This window comes from Pteropus alecto, unplaced genomic scaffold, assembly GCF_000325575.1.
Source record: "Pteropus alecto unplaced genomic scaffold, ASM32557v1 scaffold3, whole genome shotgun sequence".
Classification (NCBI taxonomy): domain Eukaryota; kingdom Metazoa; phylum Chordata; class Mammalia; order Chiroptera; family Pteropodidae; genus Pteropus; species Pteropus alecto.
The window spans coordinates 35,749,618-35,772,777 of NW_006442484.1; the positions used below are offsets into that span (position 1 = coordinate 35,749,618).

The following is a 23,160-nucleotide window of genomic DNA, read 5'->3' on the forward strand; positions in this document are numbered from 1 at the left end:
TATATTTATTTTATATATATTCATTATATATATATTAATTAAATGAGGTTATGACACCTTGTGGCTATGACAAGTCTTTCAAGTTGGCATCTGCCTCTGTAGTATAATTCCAGTAATGGTGGAAAGAACCCCAAACTTGAGAAATCTTCACACATTTCTTTTCCTTTCCAAAAAAATTTTGAGAGCTTCTAATTAATATGTAAATATATAAAAAGTTGAGACTGACTACCCCCTGGCTAGAGCAAGTACTGTGATTGTGGAAGTGGTGTGTTGGGGGAAGAGGCATGATGAGATACATTATCTTCTGGGGCTCCAGGCAAGAGGAAGAAAAAAGACATTTTGAATATCACTACAGGAAAAGACCAAAAGCAAACACTTTTCACCTATTTACAATTTTGCTGTGGAGCCATGAGCCGCTATGCTGAATCCCTGCTCACACCACAAGATGACTATCCTCGTGAGCAGGAAGTCAGAAAGCCCCGTGGTCCAACTTCTCCGCTTTCCTTGCAGTGGCAAAGTTTCTAGCCTGTAAGGATCATGATTTGAAATACGTAGTTTTGGTGTGCATGGGAAAGGAAACATTGATGAATTAAATATGATGAAACTGCCATCCCTTGCTCTACTAAGCAACCACTCCAGAATTCTACATGTAAAAATGTAAATATTTGCAGGGAGTCTCTGCTTTTAAAAAATCCATTACTTTATGATTGTCAGCGTATTTGAAAAATAAAGATCCTTTCCAACTTTTCGAAGCTAACAGAATCTGTTTCTTAGTAATTGTGTCAGAGGTTTAAAAACTGTTGCTCTCAGTTTTTTCCTTAACATTTAAGAATCTGTTTCTTTTTTTAAGTCTGTCAAAGGCTTTTAAACAAATTGAAAGATTGTTGCTCATTCAGTTAGGTTCCCCCACCCCCACCCCCCCTGGATGAACATGATACAACAAATCTGTTTTGGTGTCTTTAAAATCAGAATTTTGGCTTATTAAAATAGTTAAATATTGATTGCTCTCTTTAAGGCTCTGGGGTTGTTCTTTTGAAATGGAATTATTCTTGTGTTTGCTCTATTGCCAGGACATTGGTTTCATAACTAACTAAACCAACAATTCTTCACATACTCAAATGCTCAGTTAATAAGGAGTGACAGTATATTATACTCCTGGCCCTTTCAGAACTATTATAATACATTCAGTGAATTGTTACTAAGGACACTGTCAAAATATAATGGTTCTAAAGGAGTCATTGGAGAAAAAGGAAAAGAAGCCATTTTGAATATTGCAAATATAAATAATTAGGACACTCTAATTCCTGTGGTTTAAACTTTATAGTTTCTCTAGTGTAGACATCTGAAAACTTGTTTTCTGTGGGTCATACATAAAAAAAATTTGCTAGTGGTATGTCATTGATGAGTTACCTGGAAAATTATGTTTAGCAAATATATAGATATAAATATAATTTTTTTCATTATAGTCTATTTATATCCTGTAAATGTTCAATAACTGCTTACAGACCATTTCCAAAAATTTACCTTGGTTGCAATCTATTTACACAATATTTTTAATCTCTTTGAAATAACTTTTCTTACTATTTTCAGCACCAAAGTATCCAGAAAAAAAAGATATTGACACAGAAACCAGATATGCTAAATTTTTCTAGGGATGGCTAGTTTGAGTACATTGTCTTCAAGATTATAATCTCATAACCCCTCAAAACACCTTTAAAAGCCAATAACTAGACAACTTAAAATGAGGCTAAGGGTTAGAGTCTAACCTCATAAATATTTAAGATCAAATTAAGCATTTTGGTGCTTGTCAGCATTGTATAATTCAACCAATTTCAATTTCTAAAAAGTACTGCAAAAAGACAAACTATTATTTTCAAAATGTAAAGTTCTTTTAAAGAAAAGCAAGAGCAGTGAGAAATATCAGCCAGCATGAATCATAACCAATAGTCAATATATCATTATCATCATTGTTATTATTGATTGTGGTAAGCACAATGTTCTCTTTGTAAATCAGACAAAGCTACATCTCCATTCAGCATCTCCCTCCTTTCTGCTAGAGTATTGAATTCTGAGGCTGTTACACTATATTATGCATAGATTAGCTACAGTAGTAAAATAAGTTGTAGATACCAATTTTTACTGTCAAATAAATGACATGACATCAGGTTGTGACATCTGGTTCTCATCTTGAATATAATGTATTATAACCAGTGCAATCGATGAAATACTGACTTATATATGACTTAACATTTACTTGAATTACTTAAAAATATTCTAAAAATAATTGTGACAATTATCCCGCAAAAACTTGTCAAATAATTAGTGTACTGTAGATGTGATAGGAAAGAACTTAAGACATGTGTTCCAATATTTTAAAGAAAAGAAGTCAAATTCTCACTTAAATTATTATTCATGCTTTCAAAGCACTGCATCTCTAATTCCTCTCTCTCTCATCACTCTGGTCCTTAGAACAAGCTGATATCTGTCTGGAGTAACATCTCCTTGTTACTTGTACCAGATTATTATTATTATTTTTTAAATTTTGATCTTTTTTAGTCATATTAGTTGTAAATCTCTTCCTATTTTTTTCTTCCTAATTAGTTCAAATGTTTCTTGAGAGACAGAGTTTGATTCAACTTTGGAAATCTAAATTTCCCCAAATGCATTAGTCTTTGTAGGAACTCAGTAAATGCTTGTGTAAAGAGAGCTATATAGCAGCAGTTCAGAAAGCTAGCAAGGACCCAAAATATCATCAGGGTGATGTGAATAATTTTTTTAATGCTTGATATAATATATATTAATAAGGAGAAGTTTTGATATGTAATTATGTATAGTAGTTAGAGGTAAATAACAATAATGGCTAATAATTGCTGGTAGTAGATATTATTATACACCATGCATTATGCTATAACTCATTTAATCCCCACAGCAACCCAGAAAGTGGCATTAACTATTATCTCTACTTTATATATGAGACAACTGAATTACAGAGAGCTTAAGCAAACTTCAAGGATTTAAGCATGTATACTTGAGAGAATACAACTGGAAGAACTATGAAATATCAGAGGAAGAAATAGTTTGAATAAACACATCTCTATTATTATTGTACATTAAAATTTCGCATTAAAAACAATTTCGAAAGACATTTATATTAAACACAAATAATGTTAAACTTTATACATAATGTCTACAGAGAATAATCTCTTTTCAAGGTATAGGTATTCTAAAACTGATCAAAGAAATAAAAAAGCATAACACTTAAATTTAACTACTTCATAATTTAGCTTAGGACCAACATTGATATTTTCTAAGACAAGAATTACCTGTCACCATAGTCATTATGGTGCTAGAAGGATAACAAAAGTCATTTTAAATGGTGACTCAATTATCTTGCAGCTAGAACTTCCAGCACTTTTGCAGCACTGAATATAATCTTAAAAATGACAGAAACAGCAGAAGGTGCTCAATCAAGAAATCAACCTACCAATTGTTTAAAAATTACATGTGAGTTTCTCGGAAAAGAACAAAGAAAGGAATAATAGAAAGCTTTTTATTAACATGGAAAAATATAAAGGTGAAAAATATCAATTTATAGTAATACTGTGATTTCTGCTCTTCAATCCATTTTAAAGGGTCACAGTGAAAACCATATTAGTAAATAACTATATATGTGAGCTTTTTCAAAAATAATGGGATAACATTTTCCAGAGTAGAAATGTAGTTTTAGATATCCTGTTATGCCTCTCTAGGCACAGAAATTATGCATGACCTTGACTAAATCACATAATATTTCCTGTGCTTTAGTTCAGCTAGAGAAATGTAGCTTTTTCCAGGGTGAGTGGGTATTAATAGATTTAAAAATTAAAAGATGCAAAATAATGGCAGAACATTATTTTTACTTTAACATGTTCAATAGAAAAAAAAGGCAATTAGAGAAGCAAACAAGTTATTTTTTTACCCCCATAAGTTTAAACTGACTTGAAATGCAACATTTGGTTGTATGGAAATTATAGCCTAAATTTTCAGTTGTATGCCTTAATTCAGGATGAAGGGTTGAATTTTAGAAGCTTTTGTCATTGGGAGGAGTTATTTTAAAATACTTGATTCAAAAATAAATATATCCACAGCCTCATTCATAAAGAGTTTCTCTTTCCAGCTCCATAAGACAGGAAAGGAACTCCACTAGGCAATGGGAGAGATAATTTCTTTCATTCTTCCTTCCCAGTTCCCTGCTGCTTCGAGCCTAAGTATTAGCCAGCTGTCTCTGAAATCAAGACCCCCCCTTGGCATCTCTGTGTGGTCGAAGGCAAAAAGGCTTTATGGTCAGGCAGAGCATACAAAGATACCAGAAACCCACACAAATATTTTCCTCTGTTCTCTTAATGTCTGATGTGAAGTGGAATTGGAGGCAAGAAAGAAGAAATTCAGATGAAAAAACTTATAGCAAGAAGAATCTCACATTTTAAAATATCTGTGTTTTGACAAAATTAAGAGGAATAAAACCTAAAACAAATGAGATAAATTTCTTAGCACTTTTAAATAGTTTGTCATTATGGATTTTTTTTGATAAATCATATTTGCAAATTTCAATTTATTATCATGCATTCTATTTACACAGTGCAATTACATGAAAATCATTAATTCAAACTACCATCAAGAGAAAAAAACTGATCAAAACTTTTCATAACAATTAGGAAATTTATTTCAAAGTAATCTAATAACTGAAAATTGATGTATGTATTACAGAATTTACATGCAGTTCACATATCATATTCAGTAACAGGGCTATGTTGGAACAATGGACACATTCTCTATGCCTATTTCTTTATCTAGAAATTAGAGTTATCTTTTTAAGTGAAAACAAGTACACAGTGGCACATTTTTAAAGTACTTTAAATATAGCAACTTTGAGCAATTAAATTTTATTTTCACTAGGGTCTGCCCAAGAAGATAAAATTTATAAATCTTAAGCCATCCTCCTCACTTATGGAAAGTCTGTAACATTACATAACATTTGCTTTTTCAGAGCATTGAAACAATAAAGTGATTCAAGTTGTTTGCCTCATGTCTCAAAGGGATTTTATGTCTGGACATAACACTTTGTGTCTCTTCTGGTGTAAATTGTTATAGTTTAAATTGCTAAAATGTGCTAAACTGGTGTTCAGGGATTTGCCCAATTAATGATACCCACTGTTATTTTGGGACTGATGAAATGAACTATGTTGTAATGAATGACTAGCAAGATTCGACTCAAGAAATTTCAGATTTTAAATTAGTCTTTGCTCATTAAAAATATTGCTGTGAGCATCCAGCAAAAATTGGTATTTAGTGATGAAGTCAGTGAATCTTTTACTTATCAATGAATTTTGGGGACCAAATTGAAAAAGTCATTAAATGCACCAAAAATTAAGTTAAAAACTCTAAGCCAACTGTTAGCCAGTATGTCCACCTAGACCATTGATAATGCAATAAAATTATGAAATTAGAACACTGGAAAGAAAATACACTCTACACAAATGTAGACTTGAATGTTGACTTAAATGTTAGACTTCACTTTAGAAGTCTGCATTTCATTTAGAAGTTCCTGCTATTTCAGCTGAGCTTCTGCTGTACATACCCACAGAGGTACACTTTCGAGTCACAGAAGAATGCTCTGCTAAATGTAAGATCTTTTGTGCTCCATTACCCAATGACAGGAGGGTTTAGGGAGCTTTGTTGGAGACTATGGTACTTTGCTACAGTTAGGATGACTTAGCCAACCCATCAAATCTTGGAAATACTTAAAGTTCACCTTTTAAGCTGCAGAAACATTAAGAAACTAATAACTTTTTCAAAAATGAAATACTGAAGTTAAAACTATAATCTCCTTAAAAATGGCTTTAGTAATTATATAAATCTGGGTTCTCCAACCCCCAGGCCATGGGCTGGTACCAGTCTGTGGCCTGTTAGGAACCAGGCTGCACAATAGTAGGTGAGCGGCTGGCGAGCCGGTGAAGCTTCATCTGTATTTGCAGCTGCTCTCCAGTGCTACATCACTGCCTCAGCTCCACCTCAGATCATCAGGCATTAGATTTTCATAGAAGTGCCGGTCACTTATGCAAAAAAGGTTGAGAACCGCTGAATAGATGACCACGATAATATGAATGATGATTGTGTTGGTGATGATGGTGATTAGAATAGTTCTCATATACTGAATGTCTTCTACATGCTTCATGTGCATTATTCAATCCTCATAAAAACTCTATGGCAGGCACCCTGTTATCCCCATTTTATAGAAGGGAAGACTGAAGTTCAGAGGTGTTAGGTAACCAAACAAGGTCACAGCAAAGCATATCCGAGTCTAGTCAAGAGCACAGATATGCTTTATACAAAGTCTTTTTCCTTAATCATGCTACCATTTACATAATCAAGAGTGTTCAAACTCTAACAATATACTATCTAGTAACTCTGTAACTTTAAAAAAAAAATATTTCAGAAGCTTTCAGAGCTCTTGATAAACTGTTTGCCTCTAAGTGTCTCCACCTATAAGAAAGTCATGTCGGCCACTTTTGAAATGTAGCTGCCTATAGGAGGGAAGTGGCTTGGAATAATGCTTGTCCACATAGCAAATAGAAACTGCTTAAAATTGCCTCTCATACTTAAAAAGGTAATAACCACGGTTAGAGGTTGGTCTGGTCATTTAAACCAACACTTTATGTTTTACATATGCTATTGAGAACTTTAATGAGCATAGTTGGAGTGGGGAAGTTTTCTATTTCCGAAAACCACAAAACATCTGCAGTTTCATGGTGTTACTCACAGCACCCTAGAATATGCATTCAGTTAAGCCTAAGGATACACTTATTAACATATCTTTTGACAATCTATATTTTTTCCCCTAAGAGGTTTCACATTTAGAGAACGTAATTTCTTCTCCTTGAATTTGGAAATTAAAGAAAGAGAATCCAAATCTATGTGACTATAAGACATCTAATTGATGCCATTTTTGTTTATTTTATGTTTGTGTTGTTTAGCTATAAATTCAAGGTTACATTTGGGAACTTATTGATAGTCCTTTAGATTTAAAAGAACAAACACGGACTTATAAATTTAAAAGAAGTAAAAAGTACTAGTATCATTAACCTTTAAGGAGAAGGAGAAGTTCATAATGGCCAAATTTAGATATTATTCTGTTTAAAAGTAGAGGATATGAATTACATAGTCTTTACCATAAACTATGTAGCTAGCACCCTGCTGTTATATGAAAAAAAATAATTGAAAGAATTTTTAAATATGTTCAAAATGAAATGTTTCCTTTTTAAAGTCAAAATTTATTCCATTAATTTTATTAAAGAAATATTGGTTAAGCATATCTATTGTATCAAAAGAACAAAGGTAGAGTCTTGAGGGGTACAATGATAAGATTAAATTGTGCTGTAAAGATGATGATGTTCAAATAAAGGAGATGGGCCATGTGTATAAACAACTTCTGCATAAATATAAAATGTGTACTCAAAACAAGTAAATGAGTGGGATAAAGGAGAACAGATAAGTGACATCATCTGACACACCTGACATCATCTACTACTTTCTCTCTTACCCACTCTGCTCTGGCCAGACTAACTTCCTTGCAGTTTTTGGAATACGCAGGTACTCTTCAGTCATGGGGCCTTAGCACTTGTTTTTGTCTCTGCTCAGATATCACTTTCATATAAATTTTTTTCAAATGTTGTTTCTCAGTGACACTTTCCTTTGCTGACCTATTCGAAATTACAACCTTCCTACTCATACCCCGTTGCCCTTGCTTATCTTAGTTTTCTATTTAGCTTATTAATTTTTAAACGTAGTATACGATTTTATTATATTATTTATCTTCTCCTACCATCTAAGAGTCATAGGGACATAAACTTTTGCTTACTGTTAGTTTAGCAGAGCTTTGAATACTTAGTATATAGCAGGCATTCAAGAGTTATCTGCTTTATAACGAAGTGAAGCATTGACTAGCTGAGGGTGAGAATCCTTAGGACAAAATAATCAAAGACTTAGAATAGTAACTACAGTATTATCAGGGTCTAGAGAAAGTCTTGGTTTACTAAAACTAAGGTAGGTTTAAAGATATTTCTATGCCAAGGAATATGAGGTAGAGACTAAATAAAGAAAAATAATTAAGAAAAATAAAAATATTGAAGATCAAAGTCCTGAAAGAATTGAAAGACACAGGTTCAGAGGCATAAGCAGAGCAATTAGCTTCTTCTTTAGGGGTACACTTCATTCTTTAAGACAAGATCAAAGGAGGGAAGTGAGAGAGGTGAGAATAAAGTGGACCTTGTAAATGGTAGAACATTTAGAAGTGCTAAGGAAGCTCATTTTCTCCAAGGCCATTTACTACAAAGAATGAAGGGTGTAGGGGCAGAAACTGGAAACTTCTGAAGGGAGGTTAAAATATCGGAATAGCTCTTCAATAGAGTAGAAAAGAGAACTACTAGGGAATAGTAGAATGGCTTTTATGGGTGTTGAGAATTTGACTTCAACTGTGTAATATGCATCTATAGAGGAGTCTTTTAGCCACATTATATATATTCCTTATCATCCTGGAGAAAAAACAGAGAAAGAATATTGTGGGTGCCATCCAAACCTAGGGACAAGGAAGATCAGAGTGACAGGATGTCACATGGGACAGCTATTAAGTAGAAAAAGTTAATACATCTTTAGAATCCCTACTATTGGTTTCAGCACATAGTATGGAAGCACGTGGCAGGCACCCAGTAAATGATCTTATGTTGTTGCTGCTAGTATTTGAAGAGGCATAAGATGAAAGAAAAAAGGTTCGATTCAGTGACAGCAGGGGGCAGTAAGATGCTGAGGTCATCATTAGTGTAGCCCTGATAATCCATAAGTTTCCAACTATGCTTCAATTTTATCATGTATAAAATAGAGATGATATTAGTATCTCTCTCCTAAGTTTATTGTGATGATTAAATAAAATTCACTAATCCTAAAGAAAAGAAGTATATGAAGAGTGATTAAAAACTGGTATACTTTTAAATATAGTATCTAAATTGTATCTATCTTTGAATAAGCACTGAAAATATTGGCTTTAAAAAAAAAATAAAGGAATAATACATAGTGGTGAAGTGTTAAGAATTTCTGGACCCAGGTGCTGGTTTTTCTTGCTGGTGATTATCCAAGAAAACCCTTGAAAACCAAACATCTCCATCCAGAGGTTATCAGCATTTTCTCCCCTCCCTGAAACAACAGAGATGGTAAGCACCTGTAACAGTGGTTACAGAGTTTCTTAACTGCTCATGTCAAAGGTGAAGCGGGGATGTCAGAACACTTTAGTGTGGCTGAAGACAAGAGAGTATGGTGTGGGTGTGTGTGTGAAGTGGAGATATAAGTAGTGATTTTGTATACCATAATAATATCCGAACTAGTCTTCCTGTGTTTTCCTTGTTTCTTCTGTGATAGATTCTACAATGTGATCTTTTTTCATGCTTGTATTTTTAGCACCTATAACAGTGTATGTTCTAGGCATTTAATATGCACTTAATAAATATTTATTGAATGCATAAACTCTGTTGCCCAATTAGCTGTATAAAAGTTATGCCTGGTCTGTATTTTCTGTAGCTATTTCTTATCTATATAGAATATACTCTGATCTCCTAAGCTTGAAATTGAAGGCTCACCACATTCTACCCCCAGATTCTCTCGTAAATCTTTATTCCAATCAACCAATCTGTTTATACTTCTCTTGAAATCTCAAGCTCCCTATATCTAAGCCTTTGTTTTTCTCATTGTATGTGTTTAGAATACCTCTGCTTGCTTATTAGTCATCATTCTCTCTGTCAATGTTCTACTCAAGCCCTTCATAAGCACTTCTCTGTCTGCCCCAACTCTTAGAAATGTTTCCCTTCTTGAATGTTTGTTGAACTTAAAATCTGTACCCTCACAAACTTCTTAATACATATCAGACAAACCACAAATCTGCATGGCTAATGAAATTGTAAAGGCATTCAGCATGGTCATTCAACAGTACATGTTGAAGTGATAAAACTGGGTCATTTGAGAGCAGATGTTGAAGGGAACTCACTCTTCTGCACATGCATGATGATCAAACAAGAAAGATAATGAGAAAAAAGAGAAAAGAATTGAGTGGTTTCCAAGAGTGACAGTCAAGGACTTGTCAATCATAGAGCAGAGATGGTCAAATGTTAAAATAGTTTTATAGTCACATAAATGGAATCTGACGTCCAAAATTACCTCCAAAATTCAAGAGGAGGTTTGAAATCCTGTTACTCAAAATTAGCTCAATAAATCCTTTATATAGACTCTAAAGCACTAAAATAACTCTGGAGGCCACCACAGTAATTTGAAACAAAAGCAAGTTAACCTTTAAAATATAAAAACATGAATGTAAAATAAAATTGGAATTTATTTCTAGATATTTTTGGCTAAGATTCTGGATTAGTTCAGAACTTTCTGTTTTTCTTTCCTTCTCATTTGCTGACAACACACGCCTGTTGTCAGTCCTTCGGTACTTATACTACGGAGAGCTGAGTGCACTATGCAGTGGAACTACACAAGGTGTCATCATAAACCAGTGTTTACATATACACACTCAGCAAGTAAAAACATGTTGGCACTATTATCCACTAATATTTGGGAGAAGGCATATTCCAATTTTAGCGTTTTGTTGGAACAAGGATCACACACTCAAAGCCTTTAAGACTGATGACGTGCATGAGTGCAGTGGGAAGAGTGCAGGCATGTCGCATGTGTACTGTACAGGATGTGGACAGGTGTCAGGGATTCTAGCAAACATCGGCCAGAGCTGCCCTTTAGGAGCTGCTCTTACTTAGCTCCAGACAATTTTATCTGTTCAGAATGTTGGCCTAATGCAGCCAGATCTTCCGAGTTTTCAGGAGAAGCTAGAAACCTCAACATCTTGATGTGATATGTAAAGATTTTAAAACTTGGCTCAAATTCTTCTAAAAATATTATAGATCAAACTGAACACATCTATGGTCCTGGTATGGACTGCAAAACCACCCCTTTGTAATTTTGCTCTAGATACCTGTGACGGTACTCTTCAGTGTCACTTCAATTCAGCATCAAAAACTTATCTATAAGGTGTTAAAAATAACCATTACACTTTTTAGAATACATTTCCACATGGCTGAAAAAATCTTTATCTAAAAATAACAGTAAAGGCTTTGGAACGATATGTGAAAACCAAGAAGCCAGGGGCAGGAGTTTTTAAGAGAAAATGTAGATTACATGATATTCTTGCCCCTATTTCATTCAGTGTATGCCCTCTGGGCTGAATATATTTCTAAAGCAATAATCCAGATGTCATCTCTAGGTCCTCTGTATGAGCAGAGATTTTGAAAGCTACTGTATTTTTAGAATTCTTTCACTGAGGTTGCTATTGCCACCATTAATCTATTAGCCTCTGCCTATGCCAGGAAGGGCCTATGAAAATAGTCTCTCAGCAGCAACACCTTGATAAATCTGAGAAACTGCTGGTCTTCACAGGCTATATATGTAAAAGGCTTTTACAATGTGTGTTGTTCAGCAAAAGTCACAAAATATTGCCCTGCATCCAACTAAATCCTGTATTTTCAGTAACAGATTTCAAAGGGAATTTAGTTCATATTTTTTTTTCTTAAAAGAATGACTGGAGCTACTGTGTGCTCATGCAACCTCACAGGGCCTTTTCCTAATGACCAATAGCCATGTTTCTCTTCAGCAATTAACATAACTCAAAAATCGGGAAGGGAAAAATATGCTCTTAGCTTAGAAGTCAGTCAGCCAGAGTAAGTTCTGAATGCTTCATACAGTAAAGGTGCTTTTGTTTCTATTAAAGGAGAGCACAGCAGAAGCTTCCTTCCTGAATGAAGCAGGTTTACAATAGCTATTACCTTCAAAAGGAGAGGGAAAAAAGGGAAAGGGGAAGGTACCAAAACAAACACAGAAGCACACGCTAAGGCAATCAATACAAAAGAATAAAGAGGAGAAGACAAAAGGAGAGCAGTTTTATCATCCTTTGGGCCTGTCCGTCTTTGTCCCTTTTTCATTGTTGTGCATTTAGGATGTTGCATTTTCTCCTCAAAACTTTGCAACAGAACCTGATTACTTTGATCAAAGTGTGCTTTGCTCTTCTGTACAAGAAATTTTATTTTACATTTTAATTGGATAATTTTTTACTCTGTCAAGATTTTTCCCGTCATATTTTTAGCCTTTTTTCTTGGCATTTTTAGAATTAAAAAAACAAACAATGAAAAATTTCAATGCCAACCGAATAAAAGATTTTGAGAATCACAGAAAAGTGCTTCTCCACTGCATGCCCTTTCCTCCAGTTCTAAGCACACGTGTTGGTGTTCTTTGTGAGAATGTTTCCCATTTTACTCCATTAGCAGTCTCCAAATCCCACCTCTACCCACTCGGTAAAGGAGTTCTCCGGCACTGGCCAAGGGCTCTACAAGGGTCCTCCACAGTACTCTCCACTACTCTCTCCTCTTGCTTTTCATCAACAAGGAACTTTCTGCTGCATGAGGAAAGAATGGTTGAGATAAAATTACTCTCTACACTCAGAATAGTTTAAAATAATAAGAATTTGAAATAGAAACTATCATTGATTTTCAAGCAAAGGAGAATGAAAGACTGAAAGGAGAATGAAAGATTAAATGAACAAATCCTTCTTAAAATGTTCTTGAAATAGGTTAATTTACACTTTCTAAAACATCTATATTGGTATTTTGTGGTACACAAATACTGCTCTTCTACCAACCAGCCAGTTTTCAATATGTATTATTTAAATGATCATTTAAAAACTATTAGAAGTTAACTTCAGATTTCACATTTCAAGAATCACTTATCAGAGCAGTTTGCTGAACTTTACTAGCCAGAAGGAAGATATTTCCTACTTTATTTAAAATAAAAGAGAAAAGTAATCATTCATATTTGATTTTGAAATGCCAGTTTAATGCTGTTGTTGCAAGATGTAGCTACCTGGCTGTAATCTCTTTTTTTCAGAATGTGGGAGGAAAGATGTGTATAGAGTTTGAATAACTGATTCAGTATGTTAGAATGACAATTCCTTATGATTGGAAAAAGCAGTCAAAGATAATGCATTCATTGTCAAGAGAAGGAATAAGATAGAAATTTCTTGTTTCACCATTTGAGAGAAAGTGACCAGGAAGGCAAATGCAGAGACGGAGTGCTAAGAAAAAAACTGCTGTCTGAGCCAGAAAAATTTCTAATAGGTAGAGGACATGCCTTGTGGCTAGTAGCTCTGGGCAAAATTGATGGTATTTTGATCCCAAAATGCAGAGAACACCTAGAACTTTATGTTAGCACTGAGAATGAATTAATTCCAAAGTAAAAAATAGACGTGAGTTAGAAAGAAACTTTATAATCCAGTGTTAAGATAAAAGCGGAATTACATAAAATTACTCATGCTAGTTTAGTGACTATAAAATCAAATATATAGATAAGTTAAAATTTTTAAAAATAGAAAAACAGTATATACAAGCATAATACTATTCTTGAATGTACGTTTTTAATTCTGATATGTAATTATTTAACAAAACATTTAATTTCTTAAATAAGGATGAAGTGGAAAATGTAGATGTGAGTGAAACATTTAATGAACCATATCTATAGGATGATATAATACTTTTTTGATATTTAGAGTCAGAATATCTGAGTTCTGCACAAGGCTATTCCTTTTACCATATCTACTTATTTCTGAGGGTTTCTGCCTAGGTAGAGCCTAACATGTTAGGTCAGAGCCAGCAGGCTCCAGCTGGTGGGGTGTGGGTGGTTATAGTTCTTACTGCCTCTGATAGATGGAAGCATTGGTGGATGTTTCCAGAACTAGACTTCTCCTTGAAATGAACTGTGAAGAAAACAACTGGTTGCTGAGACTCACATCAGTTAATTGTCCAAACCCGAGCTACAAGGACACGGCAGAGGGATAGCCAGATAGCGTGAAGTTGAAAGACTAAATAAAGCAAAAGAGCAGTGAGGGAAGAGAATAAAGTAAGAGTTAAGCTAACAAACCAGGCACATTATCAGTACTACTAGTCAAAAATCATATGATATTACTCCTGACACTTCCAAATATTCACTGAAGGATCTTAGAAAAGTGACCCACATAATCACGCTAGATTTCTTCAGAAATGTCTGTTTAAGAAACTAAGATCCATGTAAATATTCTACAAAAGGGGGTCAGCAAACTTTTTCTGCAAGGAGTCAGATAATAAATATTTTAGCTGCTGTGGTCTATATGGTTTCTGTTGTAAGTGATCAACTCTGTCATTGTAGTGTAAAAGCAGATATATACAATATATAAATTAGTGAGAGTGGCTGCATTCCAACAAAACTTTCTTTATCAACACTGAAATTTGAATTTCATATAATTTTAACATGATACAAAATATTATTCTTAAAATTTTATTTTTTTTAGTCATTTAAAAACGTAAATCTATACTTAACCCCATGGGTTGTATAAAAACAGGCAATAGAATTGGTACGGCCACTATGGAAAACAGTATGGAAGTTCCTCAAAAAACTTAGAATTGACCTACCATATGATCCAGCAATTCCTTTACTTGATATTTACCCAAAAGACTTGAAAACTCATATTCGAAAAGATATTTGCACACCAATGTTCATAGCAGCATTATTCACAGTGGCCAGGACATGGAAGTGACTGATGTGTCCTACGATAGATGATTGGCTAAAGAAGCTGTGGTACATATATACAATGGAATATTACTCAGCCATAAGAAGAGATGAAATACTGCCATTTGCAACAACATGGATGGACCTTGAAATAATCATACTAAGTGAAATAAGCTAGAAAAGGTTGAAAATCATATGATATCACATATATGGGCTATAAACCTAAAAACAGTGAATGAACAGGACAAACAAGCAGAGACTCATGGACATGGGCAATGGACTAGTGATTACCAGAAGGGAGGGGAGAAGGGAAAAATAAAAAATAAAATGTTAAAAAAATTATATAGATAGTATGAAAAAAAATAAACTGGCTTTAAAAAAAAAAAAAAAAAAAAAGGCCATAGGACAAATGTGGCCCGTGAGCCAAAGTTTACTGACTCTTGTTCTAAAGTTATATCAGTCAAGACAACTTTATTATAAATGTCATGATAATAATGAGAATGCCTGTAATAACAGAATTGCAAAACATAATTTACTAAAGGTTTTCAAGCACATTATTTCGTCTTTATGACAACCCTATATATTAAATTGGTGTGGCAGATTAATCACATATGGCACTGGTTCTTCATCTCTCCCTGTGTGTATGACCACTGCCATAACTTTGGAGTTCCTTAAGAGTTCCTTTAAACAGTAAGTTTAAAGTATATTCCACTGCCCCCTAGTCTGAGTTCAGACATGTTGTTTGCTTTGGCCAATGGTATGTTTGCAATGTGACACAAGCAGAAACTTGAAAAATGGTTAAATATTTCCACTTAGTGCTTATCCTTCAGTATTATCATGAGAACATACTGGAGATAGCCTGCTGAAAGATAAAAAATAAAGAGGTGATAAATGAAATCAAAGGACTTAATAGATAGGGAGGTATTCCATGATCATGGTTAGAAAGACTTAGTATCATCAAGATGTCAGTTCTCTCAAACTTGATCTACAGATTAAATAAAGTCCCAATCAAAAATCCAACAAGTTATTTTGTAGACATTGACAAACTGATTCTAAAGTTTATATGGAGTTGAAAAAGACTCCAAATAGCCAAAACATTATTGAAGAAGAAGAAAAAAGTTGGAGGACTGACACTACTTGACTTCAGGACTTACATAAAGCTATAGTAATTCAAAAAGTGTGGAATTGGTGAAAGAATAGACAAATAGATTAATGTGACAGAATAAAGAGGCCAGAAATAGACCCACATACATATAGTCAAATAATCTTTGACATAAAAATAAAGACAATGCAATGGAACAAAGACAAATGGTGCTGAAACAACTAGACATTCGCATGCAAAGAAAATGAATCTAGGCACATTTTATATCATTTATAAAAATTAAAACGAACTGGATCACAAATCTAAATATAAAATGCAAAACTATAACACTCCTAGAAGATAATAGAGAAGAAAACACAGATGACCTTGGTGTGGCAATGACTTTTTAGATCCAAGTACTATTTGTGAAAGAAGTCAATGATAAGGTGCACTTCATTAAAATGAAAAGGTTTTGCTCTGTAAAAGGCATGTCAAGAGAATGAAAAGATAAGCCATAGACTGGGAAAAAAAATTTTGCAAAAGACATACCTAATAAAGATCTGTTATCTTACATATAGAAAGAACTCTTAAAAATTCGACAATAAGAAAACAAATAACCTAAAAAATAGTCTAAAAAATAGGACAAAGGCTTTAACAGACACCTCACCAAAGAGCATATACAGATGGCAAATAAGTATGTGAACAGATACTCCACATCATTTGTTATCAGGGAAATACAAATTAAAACAACAATGAAGTACTACTTTACATCTATTAAAATGGGCAAAAACTGGAATACTGACACCACCAAATGCTGACAGCACCAAACAGGAATACTCAATCATTGCTGCTCGGAATGAAAAATGGCAGTTGCCCTGAAAGGCAGTTGTCAGTTTCTTAGAAAACTAAACAGTCTTACCATATGATCCTGCAATCATATTTCCTGGTATTTACCCAAAAGAACTAAAAATATATATTTACTCAAAAACCTGCATACAGATGTTAATAGCAGCTTTATTAATAATTGCCAAAACTTGGAAGCAACCAAGATACCCTTCAGTAGGTGAATGTATAAATAAACTGTTGTGTATCCATACAATGGAATATTCTTCAGCGCTAAAAACAAATGAGCTATGAAGCCATAAAAAGACATGGAGTAACCCTAAATGCATATTACTTATAAGCCAAACTAAGAGCTACATACTGTCTGATTCTAACTATATGACATTCTAGAAAAATGTAAAACTATGGAGATAGTAAAAGTATCAGTGGTTCCCGAGGGTGGGGTTATAGGAATGAATAGGCAGAGTATAGAGGACTTTTAGGGCAGTGAAAATACTCTGTATATAATAATGGATATATGCTATTACACATTTGTCCAATTCATAGAATGCACAACATTAAGAGTGAACTCTTAGGTAAACTATGGTCTTTGGGTGGTTATGATGTGTCTATGTAGGTTTATCTTTGGTAAAAGTGTGCTGTTCTGGTAATATTGATAATAGAGGAGGCTAGGCATGGGGTGGGGTAGGAGGTATGTGAAAAATCTCTGTACCATCCTCTTAATTTTGCTGTGAACCTAAAACCGCTCAAAAATATAAAGTTCTTAAAACATGCTGAGCAGAATTGAGCCCACTCAAGGCCATCAAGATCAGTCAACAGCCAGGCAACCAAAAAAGGTGAGAAGGCACAGCCAAGATCAGCAGAATCACCTTGCGAATGCATAGTTGATCTCAGACACATGAGTAAACCATTCAAGATCAGCTGACCCTTGCTTATTTGTGAGCTAAATAAATGTTTATAATTATATGCAAATTAAATTCTATGACTGTTTATTAAGTAACATTACAGTGGCAACACATAACTGAGGTAACAGAGTAGATACTTTTATTCGTTTTATAAAGAATAAAATTTAGCCAGGTTCTGAGTAGGATTTGTGAAAATTCTAAAATTTTGAAATCCAGATGAATTTCTGAGAAGAATTCTTTTAGAACATAAATTTCTGAATTTCCCAGAAAAAAAAAAAACTCAGTTAAAAAATGGGCCAAAGGCTTTACCAAACATCTCCCCCAAGAAGATATACAGATGGCAAGTAAATATGTGAAAAGACACTCCACATCATGTGGTTAGTAACTGGTACAGCTACACTCAGGACTTTGGTTCTTTAATTGAATTCAAAGAAACGCAGAAACTAACAAGATGCAAGAGACAAGCATGCTGACTATTTAGAAGAATGCATAATGAGGCAATTTAAGAGATCTAAGATTATTCCTTAAATAAAGATCTATGTTTGCATTTAACAAATTTACAAGTATTTTTCAAAGCAAAATGTATAGATTTATTTATCTATTCATACTCTACTATAAGAAATAACTTAATTCAATTATTCCCCTAGAGTAAAGGAGAATGTGTTAAAAGACTCAGAAATGAATCTTAATCTTAAATATTGTAAAATGAGATCTTATTCAAACCTTTTGGTCTTTCGAATAAATTCTGCTTAGATTGCAGAAATTTAAATTTTATAATTAGTTCTATTGTATCATCTATGCCCAAAAGGGATATATTATAAAATGTTATCTCAAATATCATTTTAGGTAAATGCTTTCTGCAAATTGCATTGTATAAAGAATCAAAGTCTACAAATAGCATTGAACAAGGTTTACTTATTTACCTTTTTAGACTGAATACTGCCTCTCACCATAGAACTGATAATAGATGTCTAAGTGGTCTTGGGTACAGAAAATTATCTAAAACAACTGAGATTACTTTTAGTGAATATAATGTATATCAAGTGCTAATGTGAATTCACTTTGAATACGAAGTTAGAAATAGTTTTATAACTCCATGTCTAAAGCTGTGCCCCTTCTTCTATATAAAGTTACAGCATAAAATGGCCTGGATATTAGAATGTCAAAGAGCTGTTGTAAAGATTTAATAGTCAATAATTTCTTCACTTATTGAGAAGCCCTAATAATTTAAGATATTTTAAGTCAAATATATGACTTTGGGTGGTCAACACACAACGCAATATACAGATGATGTATTATAGAAGTGTACACTTGAAACAGAAAATCTTATTAACCAATATCACCCCAATAAATTCAATAATTTTTTTTGAAAGATACTTAAATGTAACACATAGTTACAGTACTATATTAGCTGGTTAGAGTTTTATTACAGGACTACAGAAATGTAAAACATCCAGCAAGTTAGGAAAACTAGAAATAAAAGAATACATAGAAATTATCTTCCATTATAGAGACAAGAAAACTGGACTCAGAAAATATGACACCTGTTAAAAAGTCACAGAACACACACAAATCTGAAACCCAATTCAGTGGGTTTCTTTTTATTTTTGAGAAAAAAATACATTTTTTAATAGAATAAATACCAATCACTTGATTGGACTTCAAATGGGCCACTGACTTTTGGCTGAGGTTTACTTTGTATACTCACCAGTAGCTATGGACTACCAAAACCTTGTTTCAGTAAGGCCATGGCCAATCGGAACTTCAAGAAGATTCATTTTTGACACTAAATGAGATAATATAGAAAAAAAAAGACTTCACATGTTGAAATCCAGCTTTTTTAGACCTATTTTATCTAGGTCAATATTCTACTTTGAAACTTTTAAGATAAGCACAGAAGAAAAAAAGTTGACAAATAATGAAATTGCTTTAAATTTGTTTTAAAAATTGCTAACATTCGTTAAAGGAACACAGAGAGAGGAGACAGACGGATAGAGAGAGAGAGAGAGGGTTCTAGATGAAAAGATTTATATTACAAAATGTCAGTTACTGAATTCATTTATAAATTTAACATAATTTAAATCAAAATTAATTCTAAGAATACATTTTAAAAGTCCCTACTCATGTATTTAGTTTTACTTTTAATTAAATTTGTTATTTTGAGATCATTGTAGTGTCAAATGCAGTTGTAAAAAATAATAGCCTTTACCTAATTTCCCCCAAAGTTAACAACTTGCAAAACCATAGTACATCAACACAAACAGGATATTGACAGTGATATGAAAAGCACAGAACATTTCTATCACCAGAGAATCTTTCATGTTGTCCTTTTAAGCCTCTTTTACTTATTCCTACCCATACCCCATCATTAATCCTACAGAGACTAATATGTTTTCTACTTCTATAATTTCGTCATTTCAGGAATGTTATATAAATGGAATCAAGTGGTGTGTAACCTTTTGGGACTGACTTTTTTACTCAACTAAATTCTCTGAAGCTTTATCCAAATTGTTGCATGTATCAATAAACAGTTAATTCCTTTTTATTGCTGGGTAGTATTACATCTTATAGACAAACTTCAATCTGTTTCTCCATTTATCTTTTGACAGGCAACTGAGTTGTTTCCAGTGTTTAGCTATAATGGATAAAACTTCTATAAAATTCTTGTATGTACAGGTTTTTGTGTGAACATGTTTTTATTTCTCTGGAAAAAAAATGCCCAGGAATTCGATTCCTGGCTTATATGGTAGTCTCACGTTTAGTTTTTAAAAGAAACTAGCAAACCGTTTTCCAGTGACTATACCATTTTATTCACACCAGCAATGTATGTATGATCCAGTTTCTTGATGAAATTCTTATTAACATTTCATGGTGTTACATTTTTGTTTGTTTGTTTTTATTAGTCTTTCTGATATAGGTATAGTGACTAATTGTAGTTTTAAACTGCATTTCCCTAACAGCTAATGATGTTGAAATGAAGGAAGAAAGGTAAAGAATAAAGAATTCTCTTTAAATTTGAGTTTTGGTAAAAAGAACACACAAACACACACACATACAGAGGCAGAGAGACATGAATATTCCAAGCTAAAAGAATTATAATGTAAAAATATCAAATTTCCAAAATTCAACTATAAGTTTAACACAATTCCAATTAAACTCCCAATACTTTTTTAGCTTGATAAAATAATATAAACTTTATCTGGAGGTGTAATAAAACAAGAGTGCACAAGAAAAATTTGTTAAAAAACTAATGAATACTAAACATTCATATAAGATATTTAACATTTATATATTTTTATACATGATATGTATTTACTAAATTTTAATGTAAAATTATTATTGTTATTTTTTTAATGCCTACAGCACCTGGTATTCCTAGGTGGTCTCCTATCCATGTACTAACCAGGCCCGATCCTGCTTAGCTTCCAAGATCAGATGAGATCAGGCATGTTCAGGGTGGCATGGCCTTAGATAAATGTAAAATTATTAAAATAATGTCATACTGGCTCAGAAACAGATAGTTGAAGGAAATAGAATGAAAGTCCAAAAACATACACAATTTTTCTTCCAATTAGTATTTGAGAAAGATTGTACTTCAATTTAGTAATGACATATATGTTGCTTTTGAGAGACAAATTAAAGTCCCCATTATTTCATACAGCAAAATGAAATTTTGATGAATTAGAAAATTCAAAGTAAAAATGAAGTCATGAAACATGGTCAAAATTTACTGCAATATTGAATTATTGAAAGCGATTCAATTTATTAATATTTACATGATTTACTAATCACATGGAAAAATAGCCTCTAATTACAGCCATAATGTATATTATTTTCCTATATTTATATATCTGTACTTAAAAAAAATCCTTTAACAAATGTAATGCTTTTGGGATTATGAAAAAAAGGCATAAAAAGTTAAGTTGTATTTTTATAAAGATCTCGAGAAGTTCTGCTTTAAAGGAGGTATATTTACATCTAAATAAATGGCAGCTTACAAGGAGATGTTGAAAAAATAACTACATGGAAACTCCTAATTATTAGCTAGAGCCAGAAAATTAACTTTTTTTTTAAAAAGGTTTCCACTCTTAATTTGTGAACAGATATTTAACTCTTTCTTTTTTAGAAAGACACAACTTCATGTCTTTGCTCTCTCTTCCTTCATCTAATACTTTATTGCTGATAGCATTATGCCAAGTACTGTACATATATTCTCGTCTTTAACGGCTACACCTATGAGATAGTGCTGCAGTTATTCTTATTTGGCAGTTGGGGATCCAAAACATGAAGAGGTGAGTAAATTGCACACAGATAATAACTGATGAAGCTAATACAAAGCACCAGGACATTACATGTTTTCCTATACAACATTCTGAGGAAAGGTCCACCTCTCTTACTAGCGGCTCCTGCTCAGTCTCACTGGCACCTTGTTATTCCTCAAAGTACTTAGGACCTTTGTACATGTTCCCTCTGGTAGAAAAACATTCCAACTATGTCCATTGTTATGTGATCATTTGCCAACCTTTCAAAGAGGCCTTTTTGATCACGACTTAAGGTGTCCCCCAACACGCCCTTACTTGGCTGAATATTTTTTCATACCTCTTCTCACTACCTAGCTTTGTATTAGTCAATTGGGTATTCGTTGTCAGTTTCTACCACTAAAAGTGACTGTTTTGTTCATTGCTATATTTCCAGCACTTGAATGAATAGATGAATGAGATATTAGCTGCTTATGGAAAATAAATTCAGCAGTACTTGAAAAGGACAATAATTATAAAAATGATCCCTAAAAAATAAAATTTCTTAGCTGACATCTAGAAGCTCTAGACACTCTAGACACCAATATCTGCTTTTAAGACCCATGCCACAATTCATCTTATCTACTATGTGCCTATGAAGCTCTGCAACTTGTTGAAGCACTACTTATACAATTATAAGTAATGCTTTAATCTCAAAATCTACTCCATGGCAGGCAGTGCACTTACTCCAATGACTTTACCATTATTCAAATATGTTTCTTGCAACAAGTCTTAGTCATACCTTCAAAGATTGTGAAAATTTAACTTTAATATACTCAGTAATGAATATTTTTATCTACTGAGAGTGCACTTGGCCTTAGAAATAGCCATAAGTCATTTAAAGCCCACCAAGGAGGAAAATGATACGAAAAAGCAAACCTTAAGAATTTTCATCAAAAGTGATGTGACTAGAACATAATGAGACTCTCTTTTTCATTTATTGCTCATAAAAAGGCTCTCTGGAAGAAATTCCGAAATTGGATTGTGAGACTCATTTTGAATGTCATAGCATAATAGGAACCATGATATTGATCCCCTGAGTCACTACACTGGATGGAGTAACACTTATTTTGATGTTTGAATTACAATATGTTTGATTTATGTGTAAAAAATAATAATCTACTTTTATAGTTCTGTAAAACTTGATCTCACAATCCAGTAAAGAAAGTGAGAAAAACAGAATAAAATCATGCCCAGTTATGCTCGGATTAGCCTTTTAGTTACCTTAGCAATTCTTTCTTACTGGCTAAATTTTATAACATGTAATTAATATGCTTTAATTATTTTGCACTCAAATGCTCTGAGAAAACATTTCACACTAAATCCAAAGATACTAAAAGGACCACAGTATCATTTATGGAAGTTA

At 33.2% G+C, this 23,160-nt stretch overlaps 1 protein-coding gene and 1 pseudogene across 1 annotated transcript in view; both read right to left on the reverse strand.

The window, feature by feature from the left end:
* Positions 1-23,160, reverse strand: part of KCNH7 (potassium voltage-gated channel subfamily H member 7) — a 404,901-nt gene that overhangs the window by 279,296 nt on the left and 102,445 nt on the right. The gene's annotated exons all lie outside the window — the stretch shown is intronic.
* Positions 20,851-20,969, reverse strand: LOC112470679 (annotated as a pseudogene).